The sequence below is a fragment of the Ostrinia nubilalis genome, chromosome 24 (genome assembly GCF_963855985.1).
Source record: "Ostrinia nubilalis chromosome 24, ilOstNubi1.1, whole genome shotgun sequence".
NCBI classification, from domain to species: Eukaryota; Metazoa; Arthropoda; class Insecta; order Lepidoptera; family Crambidae; genus Ostrinia; species Ostrinia nubilalis.
Genome location: NC_087111.1, coordinates 10,698,752 through 10,711,632, shown reverse-complemented (window position 1 = coordinate 10,711,632; position 12,881 = coordinate 10,698,752). Strand labels below are relative to the sequence as shown.

Here is a 12,881-nt window from a genome sequence, read left to right as displayed (position 1 = left end):
AAAATACGCCAGTAATTTCTTATTTAGATTAAAATTTAGAATGTTTCTTATTAATAATGACAATTACCTATAGGCTATTCTGTACTATTTATTAATAACTAGCTACTTGTTCAATAAAAATTGTTCTAAAATATATAAATACTATTTATACTACCTATTAGTATACTGTAACCTATATAGAATTTGTTGATCATTTTAATTTTATCATTCGGATGCGTTACGTTTTTGTTGTATGACGTCTATTATGATTACATCGTCTAAGATTATACGATAAACTATTATAACTCTTATCGACTCAAATGTAAATGAAAAAATATACGAAGTACCAATATACAAATTTTAATCTTTACTGTATAGTTTTAATGTCATTATTTTTTTACCCCCGTTTGGATTTTTCAGATACCCCGTCCGTATTCATAGAACACCATTTTTTTTCTTTTACTTAACTTCAGTATTGCCTTCCTACCTATAAATTCTGTACCAGAATAATGACAGTTATAAATTACAATACATTTAAAATGAGAGCAAATTATCTCAATGAGGGCTATCGTTTTAGCGCTCACCAGTTAGCGCCACTGTAGAGTAAGGTCCTGTCACTTGCTAGTAGCGAAGACAGTGGCACCAACTGGTGAGCGCTAAAGTGGTAGGAGGACTATCGCATTTGCACTCATCAAGATGGCGCCACTGTAGAGTAAGGTCCTGTCAATCACCAAGGGTGCCAACTGTTAAGTATAAAAACGATAGCCCTCATTGAGTAGGAGAATCTTGTACCATACAAATTAACTAATATTTTTTTAAAAACCAACAAAACATCTATCCTGATTCTTCTACAAGTATTCTTCTCATTCTTTCTAATTTTAAAAGGCCAATAGGCGCCAACTCTGTCTTGTGTCAAAATTATTTTTAAAAAAACACGCTGTTTGATCGTTTGACAGTAACTTTTAGAAATCTGTGGTTTAACGGAGTTCATTTACTGACAAAATTTTTGTGGAGGGTAGTTGATCGGTAAGCATGATCGAACTGTTTCAATGCTTTTATTATAATATTTAATGGATTTTAAGTATACAGGGTGTTAGGTAAATGGGTATATGAGCCGACACTAGCCCATGTTAACATGGTCATATAAATGGTATGGTGAAGTCAGAAAATTGATATCTTCATTTAAATTATTTTAATTTTCATACAAATCGGATTTTATAAAATGTATTTTGTATGAAAATTTAAAAAATTAAAATGATGATATCAAATTTCTGGCTTCACCATACCATTTATATGCCCATGTTAACATGGGCTAGTGTCGGCTCATATACCCATTTACCTAACACCCTGTATTAATCTGGTGTTATTTTGTCTTGTAAAGTGCAATGAAGTGATAAACTCATAGAAACATTCAAATATTTTGATTTTGAGCACGCATCGAGTGCCGATTAGGTTGTCGTGTGATGATTTTTTATTTCACTTTGTGACAAGTGCACTAGTCGGTTAGTATAGGGATTGAATGAAGTTTGGAGTATGGAGACCAGCTGGAATCGAGAATGCAATGAAGTTCTACCCAATGTAAGTACGAAACACAAAATACCTAATTTTATTAACAGCAAATCTAACTGTAGCTACATGATAATAATATAAATAATAAATACAAATATTTTTCTTTCTTTCAAAATATATCCTTGGACATTTTACACTGCGCTTTTAGTCCCAAACTAAGCAAAGCTTATACTATGGGTACTATACAAAGGATATAAACATACTTAAATACTTTTATTTTTTGTAAATACATACATGTATGTATACATAGAAAACACCCAGTCCAATAAAAACAAATTAATATGTTCATGCACACAAATGTTTGTACTGTGCGGGAATCGAACCCGCAACCTCCGTAATAGTAGTCCGTTTCGAACCACTACACCAAACGGTCGACGATATCCAACGATTAACATAGCTTATATGAAGATTAAGTAAGCGTTAGCCCAAAGTACCTAACTATGCCACGCGAACGAAGTCGCGGGCAGAAACATCAGCAATAGTATCTGTTAAAATTACGCCCGTGTTCACAAACATTACTATGAGGTCTCACAGTGCGCGTGGACGCACAGGGTGACACACGAACCAATCACAGAGCTCTATTCAAACTTCAAAGCATCGTTTGTGAATCGGGGTTAATCTTCAATACAGCCAACTTCATAAAATGACAGTAGGTATTTACACTCTTCGAAATGGTCACGCACGAGTACAAGCATAGATGTTATTATGATTTATATTCAAACTTTTATGTAAAACTCGTTCCATAAAATTCTAGTTCTCGAATTTTTGAACCATGTAAGTTTTATTATTCCTAGAAAATACGAAACGTCATACTGGTTGTAAAATCTTTATACTTTTACAACGTTTCTACGAGACTTCTCGACTTCATTGTGTAGTTTTGTTACGTTGTGGTTATGAGTTTTCATATTACGTGAATTTTGTTATACTCACTATACTCGTACTTTTTATGTCTTTGCAATTTGGCAGTAGGAATCTTGGTCCGATTTATTTAGGTTGTAATTTACAGACAGAACTTATTTAAAAGTGGGGAAAAACAATTTTCGTATTCAAATCAGTACAAACCACAAATTCAATCGCAATGATAAAATAGCAAGCAACACTTGAATACTCGATAAAACATGTGGCCATCGTAACTCATGAAAGATTTGTAATTTGAAAATATTTAGACCAAAAGCTTGAAACTTGAAAGGTACAAAGGGACAGTGCAGTGGCAAAACAAAGTACTTAATTAAACACTAACGAAGTACAGACAAAGTAAACCTTATTTAACGTTATTATATTCATGTATGTCTTACCTCTGGGTACGAAAATATTCTTACTTATCATACAAACATTTGCATCAATGAGATCCAATGATCGATGTGGCACTCTGATTCACAAGACGCCATAATCAAATCACGCCGTCATAATTCAACCAACTAAGCAATAAAGGGTATATTAAGTTGCTCTCCAAGGCATACAAGTTGGCAGCATAAATAATAAGGGACCACACAGGTGAGCCACCAACTTTATGGGGGCGGAACATAAATTCGCAAACGCATTTTCAATTAGGTTAGGTGTTAGTTAGCGTTTCCCCTGTGGCCAAGTTTGGATGGTACACACGGGTGGCAAGGATGGCGAGCGAAGGTTTTGAATTTTGGTGGGTTTAGGGATGGCAGCTAGAGAGGATTCCTCACAGAGGGTAAGCGAAGGTGGTAAATAAAATATAAGTAAACTAAGCTGAAAGACGTCCACTGCTGGACAAAGGCCTCCCCCAAGGATTTCCACGAAGACCAGTCCTACGTCGCTCGCATCCAGACACCTCCCGCGACCTTTACCAGATCGTCAGTCCACCAAGTGGGAGGCTTGCCCACGCTACGTCTTCCGGCTCGTGGTCGCCACTCAAGAAATTTCCTGCCCCAGCGGCCATCAGCTCTACGAGCTATGTGCCCCGCCCACTGCCACTTGATTTTAGTGATTCTGCGGGCTATGTCAGTCCCAAAGCTGAAAATTTTAGCTAAATCAAAATAAAAACACGACGGACAAGTCTGTAACTATTACTTTAGTCTGTAAAAATGAAAGTATTTTAATACACTTTCATCATCATCATCATCATGTCAGCCATAGGACGTCCACTGCTGAACATAGGCCTCCCCTAATGCTTTCCACATTGATCGATTGGTAGCGGCCTGCATCCAGCGCCTCCCTGCCACCTTTACGATGTCGTCGGTCCACCTTGTAGGTGGACGTCCCACGCTGCGCCTTCCGGTACGCGGCCTCCATTCCAGAACCTTGCTGCCCCATCGGCCGTCAGTTCTGCGCACTATGTGCCCTGCCCATTGCCACTTCAGCTTGCTAATCCGTCGGGCTATGTCAGCGACTTTAGTTCGTTTACGGATTTCCTCATTTCTGATTCGATCTCGCAAAGAAACACCAAGCATAGCCCTCTCCATAGCACGCTGTGCAACTTTGAGCTTCTGTATAAGGCCTATAGTGAGAGGCCACGTTTCCGAGCCATAAGTTATCACTGGTAACACACATTGATTGTAGACTTTCGTCTTCAGGCATTGGGGTATTTTGGACGAAAAGATGTTACGTAGTTTCCCGAACGCTGCCCAGCCGAGTTGGATTCGACGATTGACCTCCTTCTCGAAATTGGACCTACCTAGCTGGATCGTTTGTCCGAGGTAGACATACTTGTCGACAATCTCGAGAATTGAGCTCCCAACTGAAACTGGGTAGGGCGCAACATGGATATTCGACATAAGCTTCGTTAGGCAGGGAGATGTTATATCTCCGAAACTGTTCACCGCTGCATTGGAGGACGCTTTCAAGCTCCTGGAATGGAAAGGATTCGGCATAAACATTAATGGCGAGTACATCACTCACCTTCGGTTTGCCGACGATATTGTGGTCATGGCAGAATCGTTGGAAGATCTTGGCACAATGCTCGAAGACCTTAATCGAGTTTCCCAACAGGTAGGCCTGAGGATGAACATGCATAATACACTTTAGCACTATGTATTTCTGTAATGTCTTCGAAAACCAGGCGTAAACAAAATAATTCAAAATTCTAGAACTTTAGAAGAGACAATCCTGATTGCTCTGGCGAAATAAAATAGTGTTTAAGATGGTATTTAATTGATAACATTATGGTGTAAAAAACTCTTACACAATACAATGTAGCTAGGTACTTCAGCACCATGATAATTATGGTATTTTAGTGCTCCTTATTTAGATTCTCTGTAAATATTTTATATTGCTAGCCAAACTGTAAACCCGTATGTGTCACGCCACTCGACCCCACATGCAGGCCGACTGTTGACTGTAACTTGACAATAACTTGGCCGCGATTGTTGCCGCAAGTTGGGCTAGTAGCGATATTGGTGTGGGTTCGATTCCCGCGAGACATTCAATGTTAGGGTTCTGGTTTCGCGAGATCGTAGAATATTAGGGCTTGTATTGTGAATTTGTAATCAAGAGTCGACTTCAAAATTTAACCAATCAATTGAGAAGGCTTGAGTTTTTTTAGTTGAATTTTACTTTCGTAGGTTGGTAAGTCGAATACGACTTAACATTTGTAAAACTGACGAATATTGTCTATTGCCTTAGATATATCGTCATTATTTATCAATTTTAAGAATATCTCGTACTTAAATCATGTAATAACGTGACAGAATTTTGATCTTAATAGGTATTTGCTGAAATCTAAAAAAATATTCATGAAAAATGTTAGGTGGTCGGTCATTCATGTTCATGAAACCAAGCTAAAAAGTTTATAAAAATTGCTCTCTCTGAATTCTTCATGCAAAACGGCAACTTTAAGTAACCACATAATATTTATATGCTCGCCATCCTTACAAGCCATGTGTCCGCACCCTACTCCGCATGCAGGCTGACTGTTGACTGTAACTCGACAGGAACTTCCGCGATTGTTGCCGCAACTTGCGAATTGTGCTATTGCTAGGGTTCGAATCCCGTGGGTGTCAAGTGACTGGTGGCAACAGACTATTGTCCCTGAGAGATGTGGATATGCGAAGTGTAGTATAACTAAATCAGATGTTATCATACAAATAATACTAGAATTTTGCTAAGGCCCAAAATGGACGTTCAATGTAGAAACATCCAATCCTTAAACCTACTGAATATACATACAAAAAATTTCATAACAATCGGAAGAGTTCTGTTACAAACACGGTGATTCGAGAATCTTTGTATTGTTCATTGTTGTTACAAGCTTTTATTTACTTTCACATGTCTGGTGTAGGCAAATCTTGCAACTTAAAAATTTTAACTGACTACGGCGAAGCCAAAATGTTTATGGTTTTAGTAGTCAAATAGTGACTGAGTTTCTTGCGCTGCTTCTTCTCAGCACTGGCCCATTTATTGTCCCGAAGCAGTGGTAGGGTTAATACTGGGACGTGTAAAAGTGCTTTTTAAAAGCCAACCTACAAAAGTAAATAAGTTTTATGAATTTTTTAAATAGGTTTAATTTTATTATTGCTTATCCTCACATAAAAATGAGTTGTTTTCGTACATAAAGCGAGCATTACTTAAATACAATAAGAATTCTAAGCATGGCGTAGGAATTTAGACGTTTTAAGTAGAATTCGACTAAACTCCGCGGAACGATGCCAACTATGGTCGCTCCCAGATTCGCGCCGCGTCATCGCATTCGGACTTAACATTCATAATTGCGGAATTGTAAATTAATTTTACAAGCCAATGGAGTTGGGAACAGTAAGTTTGTTGTATAAACTTAATTAAATGAAGCTGTGCACAATTTCAGGCGCACAGTTACGCGCAGTTTACACGCACGTTGAACACCAGTTTAAAGTGACTTAGTAGGGAAATGTCATTCTAATCTTGTGTTCAAGGCATGATATGTAACTTTTATCAGTAGGGGGGTTAGAAAATATAAGTTTATTATGCATAGTATATTTTATCTTCGATAGCAATTCAAAAAGAAGCTTTTTGCACCTGTAGGTTCGAGTATTTCCAATTAAAAGTAAATCTTTAATCTTTCGGTCTGTTTCATACATTAAAACTTATTTTCTTTCTATTTATCTTAATAGAGATGGTAAACTCTGTCATACAACTAATTATGTATGTAGGACGTAGGTAAATGTTTATTAACCTTGATCTACCTTAGATCAAAGATCCTATCCCTATTGTTGTTATAGAGTTCATGGCGTCTATTAATCAAAAAAAAATCTACAATGGGACATCAACCCAAATTCAAACTTATGACTTCACAAAACACTTAAAAGTAGCATATAGGTACATACAAATACATAACCCTCCTTTACGCAGTCGGGTAAAAACATAGTCAAATGAAACTGCTGTGTGCGTCTACAATACGCCGCGGTTTTCCCTAGTTATTAAGGTATTCTCGGATCGACTGGATCAAACTTTCTGTGGCTACAGCAAAATAGCAACTAGGGTTTGGTGATTTTGTCGAGCTTGTTTTAAATTAGTTGGAGTTGTCTTTGGATTCGGATTTGAAGATTATTTGGCAGACTTGGGCAAACTGTTGTTGCATTTATTTCTGAGCCTTACTGCTTTTGTTAAATACCTGATTATCGCGTTCGGTCCTTCAAAAACAGTTGCTCTGATAAACTGTCCCTATGGTTCGCCCCTGTGAAATTTGCCTTGTCATAGATCGTTATTTAAATTATAGCCTAATATGTAAACTAAGATGCTGTGAAGTTTCTTCAAAATCCGCTCAGTAGTTTTTACGTGAAAGAGTAATCCATACATCGACACAAACTTTCCATTTAAGTATAATATTAGTGGGATTAATTCGTCAAAGTAACCATAAAAGAACCCAAATAACAATGACTATTATAATTAGGTAACTACGTATTTCTATCCTTAATTAATACTCTACAAAATACTCACCATTCCCACTAGGAAATTCCTGGTAATACTTTTACTTCGTAAAGGTACACTTCGCGGGAATACAACAGAATTCCGAATAATCTTCCCGAACGTTGCAAACGAGAGACAACGAGAGACGTCCGCAGTTTCGAAGTTAGGGTACATACACACTATAGTCATAAATCTTACAATTTGTTAAACAATAATAAAATACTTTGTGTAATATTAACATAGGTGAGTACTGAGAAAGAGTATCTTAGTTATGTACATTTATACTCAATCAAGATTTACAATGTCGATGCTGCCACAAAAAACGTCAAATGTTATCATCTATCATCATCATTTTAACCGCAGGGTGGGTGTGCTGAGCAAATGAACATAAGCCTCACCCAATAATTCCAGATTAGCCCGTTGAAAGCGACTTGCACCCTTGTCCAATTTCTTTTCTGAATTTGAAACTTATTCACTTTTTCCTCCAATGGGAAGAATTTTAATTTTTTTTTGGATTGCCATTACAATCCACAGAAAAAAGAAGATTACACAGATTCGCTATAATGTGGTCGCACCACGACATAAGCGAATGCAGGCGAACTTCAGGGCGGCTTGAGTGTAATGCTGTAGATATTCCTGAAAACGGACTGCACTGAATAACTGTAATGCTACTGCTTAAGGCCATACTTAAAATACATTGAAATTATTTAGCTACAATTTAACACTTCTTCTTGTCGTGTTGACAACTAATCTATACAGTGTCAGCCCAAAACTCCGCTACAAGAATGGCATTGTCAGTAGCATTCATTAAATATTCCTACGTGCTGTTGTTTGGACACGCAGAGCACGACATTATGTGCTTTATCGACTGGGGAACAAAACCGCACCTGCACTCCAAGTTTGAGCCATCCAAGAATCCCCACCTGAACAGATTGTCCTTACTACGGCCGACCTGTGTCCGAAGTCTATTTAAAGACTTCCAGGTAAGCCAGGGGAGCTCATGTCCAGGTGGAGGACTCTCAGATATAGGGACAAAAGGGCAGGTATGATCAGCTCTCTCGCGCCACAACCTGCATCTCTCTTTTGACCAATTTAACACTCTCTTTAAAATACAAGCAGGTAAACTGCGGCTTCGCCCCAGTGGACATCGTTCTGTCATAAAAGGAATAGCGCGCGCCCCCCTTTCTAAAACCGAGATAAAATCTATCAGATGTTTTAGCTAGGTCCCAAACTATCTATCTATGCCTTTCATTTAAATTGGATCAATAGAAAAGATTTACAGACAGACACAGTCATATAATAATATAATTAATTAAAATAATTAGAGTTTCCGTCTTATGTGTGAGCATTAACTTAAGTTCGTTAGCAAACATAACTAAAATGTTTCAGGCACAACTCACGGGCAAAAAAGATGCTCTGAAAGTCAGCCCTTATGAATTAAATACTGTGTTTAACGTGGTTAGAGTAAAGACTGGTTTAGGGATGGGCAGCGTTTTTATCGATAGACACCTTTTTGCCGTTTGTCGATATCGAGAAAAGAAGCATTTAAAATGTGAACTGGATTTCGCTGCTTTCTTTACCGGAAACTGTAATCCGGGCCTTGATAGCTCGAGAGAGAATAGGCACTTCCAGGGCAGGTATGTGTCCATCCTAGACTGCATCTCACTTAACATCAGGTGCCTGCCTTGTTCTGCATAAAAAAATCTAATCTTTATTGCTATTGCAATTGAAGAATCCCAAGTACCTTTTTTAAATCGTCTAAAACTCTCGAGGCCACTCTAGTCGCTACAAATGGTCACAGGTAACATTAAAAAGATTGCTTACAATACACTGAAAGTGTACACACTACTGTGTTTTTAAAAGTGCACCATTCACTTCTATCGTTAACAGTTCTTCCCATCACTGGCCCGCAGCGAGCCATCCTTGTGGGAAATTAAACCGTACCAACAGAGCTGGAGGCGTCAACTCTAAGCTTGCACTAAAGCTTAGCTTCAGAAGGTTTTGTGAAAGCTTTTGTACCAATAGACTGGTTTCTCCACTAGATGAGGGCTCTCGTGTTTATACTTAACAGTTGGCACCACTGGCGAGTGACAGTACCTTACTTTAGTGGCATCATCTTGTAAGTGCAAAATCTATAGTCCTCCCACTGCTTCAGGCGGACAATTATAGCGCTGCTTCTCAGCATTGGCCCATATTACTGTCCCGAAGCAGTGGTAGGATTGGGACGTGTAAAAGTGCTTTTTGGGAGCCTACTTGCATAACTAAAAAAATTGATTTGATTTGAGCGTTTACTTTGGTTTTTGGCAAGTGACAGTTCCTTACTCTACCTACAGTGACAGTCAACTGGTGAGGGCAAATACGTTAACTCTCATTACGTTAACCTACTAATGGGTAAGTCTCCGGGGTTTCAGAGAGCGACTGCATGCAATCAGTGATCCTAAATCAGTCAGCCTATAGCAACCAGGGGAACATGGGAAGTGTAGTGGGTGAATTTCCTTCCAGTAACATCACCATCTTCAGCTATTAGCAATACCAAACAAACCAACATAAGAAAGAGACCCTAATAAAGAAAACTTAAAATCAGAGAGCAACAAACCAACAGGAGTTAACTTCTATTTTTCTAAGGATTTAGTTGCACCACCTTACATAACCGTACCTATAACCATAATCGGTATTTTGTATGTACTTTGACAGACTTTTGACGTTACAGTTAAAGTAAATTGGTGTAATCCAGCCTAATACAATAATAAGGAAAGCCTTCTTTATCCCTCTTTATTGTGCTCACACCACCTCCCCAGAGAGAGGGTAAATACAACTGCTCTTTTCTAATAACAAGTTCGCGCATCGCTTCTTTGAGAGCTGTCCGGCAGTATGAGCAGTTTTTATTTTACAATGGCAACACTTTTATTATGGCAACACTTTTGTTTTCAGACATTTTCTTAGCGTTCGCGTAACGGAAGAATCCTTAAAATGTTTTCGCAACTCGGTTTGTTTTCTTAATGCAGTGAGGCGTATAATTTAGGTCATTTCTAGCTGCGAGTTTAGACGAGTTATTTATTTACTGTAACTGCAAAATACATGGATTATGGTGATTTTGTATCTACTACAATAGAGACAAAATTTACTCAGTGATATTTTCAATCGAAGACAAGTTTCTCAAATTACCAGAGCCTTAGAGAGTTCAGTTGAGGCTAACGGCAAAAGTTTTAAAAGAATCTAAGCTCAAACAGTTCAAGCATAGAGTTCAAGTCACGTCATAGACGACAGAACACAATTTTAACCTGCTTGCTTAAAATAAAAAACAAAAAGTCAACGAGTGTGCATCATGGCCGCGTCACAAGTGTCACAACAGCAACACTTTGAACACCTTACAATCAGAATGTTGGACTTAACATAAAAATAAGTATTTACAATCAACAAATGTGTTTCCATGTGTTTTTGTCTGTGTGTGCCGAGACTATGCTGTTTCCCCTCCATCCTGTGCCCTTGTTTGTCGTGCTTGCCGATGTGTGTCAGAGGTATTTATATCCATACTAGCGGCTGTCCACGACTTCGTACGCATGGACCCCGTTCTACCCAATGTTCTACCCTCTTAGGGGTTGAATTTTGCTTCTAAAAGGAACCCCCATGCAAAAATTGAGACTCCTAGCACTTGTAGTTTCTGAGATTTCGTGATAAATGTGTCAATCAGTGACCTTTCGCTTTTAAATTTTTATTAAAGACGTGCTGTGTTGAACTTAGTGTGAATGGACTGACGATCTAGAGAAGGTCCCAGGAAGCACCTGGATGCGGGCAGAACAGGACCGGTCGTAGTGGAAATCCTTGAGGGGAGACCTTTGTCCAGTAGACGTTCTTTGGTTTGGTAATTTATAAGTGCTGGGTGCTGAGAAGAAACAGTGCAACAAACTCAGTTACCACTATCTGCCTTTTAAAACTAAATAAGTTCTAGGTAACGGTAGTAGACAGACACATTGAAAAAGGAACATCTTGCTCGTAATCAACTAAATGAAGTTCTTATAGCAATCTTTAGTTCCAGCCAAAGACTTCCACTGCTGGACAAAGGCCTCCCCCAAGAATTTCCATAATAAACGGTCCTACGCTACCCACATTCAGGTTCTTCCCGCGACCTTTACAAGATCGTCAGTTCTCCAAGTAGGAGACCTGCTAGGTAGTTTAAGCCTTTACCAGGTAGTGGCAGAATTGTTGCCACCATATTTTGAACCTTATCGAGAAAACATAAGGTACAAAACTAATGAAAAATATTGTTCTCTATACCAGTTAAAGGGTATGTCAAAATAAAACGCTTCTTTATTATCTTGAAGGTATGAAATGCTGCCAATGCTTAGTGGTGAGCTTCGAAGTGGAAGATGAGTACAGCAAAACCATAGACCTGAAGGCCAGGCCTTCGCAGCCAATCCACCATCCCATATAGTAGCTACGTTCAAGTGAATTTGTAAATAAATAACAATATTATGTGAGAGTTTTATTAGATTCTTTTGTCATGTAGCAAACAGAGTATAGGTAATAAGACCACATAACTCTTCCGATTGATGTCGCAAAAGGCGACTAAGTATGGGACACATAATATGGGACATCAGGCGTCCCACAACCCGTGTGGACAGCAGGATTTTGGCCTACATTCTGTCTCTGGTAAATTAGAGGGTCGTGTTTCTGCAGTAGAGACTAAATACCGCAGCAAAACTAGGAAAAGTTACCATAAAGAATGCACAAAATTCAAAGAAAATAATGTATTTTATTTTGTTGTAAATAAAAGCTATTTCGCAACAAAAATACATAGTCAGATGTGCTGCCCATATACCACTGATAGAGTAAATAAGATAAAGAAAACAAGGCATTCAAGAATTCACTTTATTTATCATCTTTCACGTAACATACTCTATATACAATAGTTGTATCAGCTCTCCTGGGCTCTGACGGTGATGCCACCTGTGTTGGTGACGTCACGTCCTCCTGTGGTGACGTCACCCTATTTTCAGGTTTGGGCGGCTGGTCGTCATCAACACGAATGCTTTCCAGGCAAGAGGGACATAAGATAGGAAAGCACGCAATAAGTGGAGAAAAAAGAAACGGGCAAAATAGACATGGTACGCACATACACATTTAAAATTAGTAAGTAAGCTTAAACATCAGTCTTGAGCCTTAACTTTGGAGTGAACTAAGCTCAGATTGGGTTATCAAATTATTTATTTTTTCCGTTCTTCGCTTTCAATTTTATATAGGTATTCTGTATTCTTTTTCTTCTTATTTGTTTTGCTTGCTTATTATCAAGTTTGTACCAAACTAAGCTCAAGCTTGCTTGGTTATTTTATCAGCTTCAACCAAATTCGTCTTTCTTCTCGTTTGGCACTATACAGTTGAAGCAGCAATCACAACACGGTATGCACGACACGAATGGACTCACTAACAACGGTAATATAATGGACATAAGACACATCTGCTTTGATTTTTAGCCTCCGTTTTCG

The 12,881-nt window shown here is 38.4% G+C and overlaps 1 long non-coding RNA gene across 1 annotated transcript; it reads left to right on the top strand.

Annotated features, from left to right (window-relative positions):
* Positions 1-10,746: 10,746 nt before the first annotated feature.
* Positions 10,747-11,871, top strand: LOC135083682 (uncharacterized). Its single transcript, XR_010259677.1, has 2 exons — positions 10,747-10,916; positions 11,721-11,871. It is a non-coding gene; the product is annotated as an uncharacterized LOC135083682 (long non-coding RNA).
* The last annotated feature ends 1,010 nt before the right edge of the window (positions 11,872-12,881 follow it).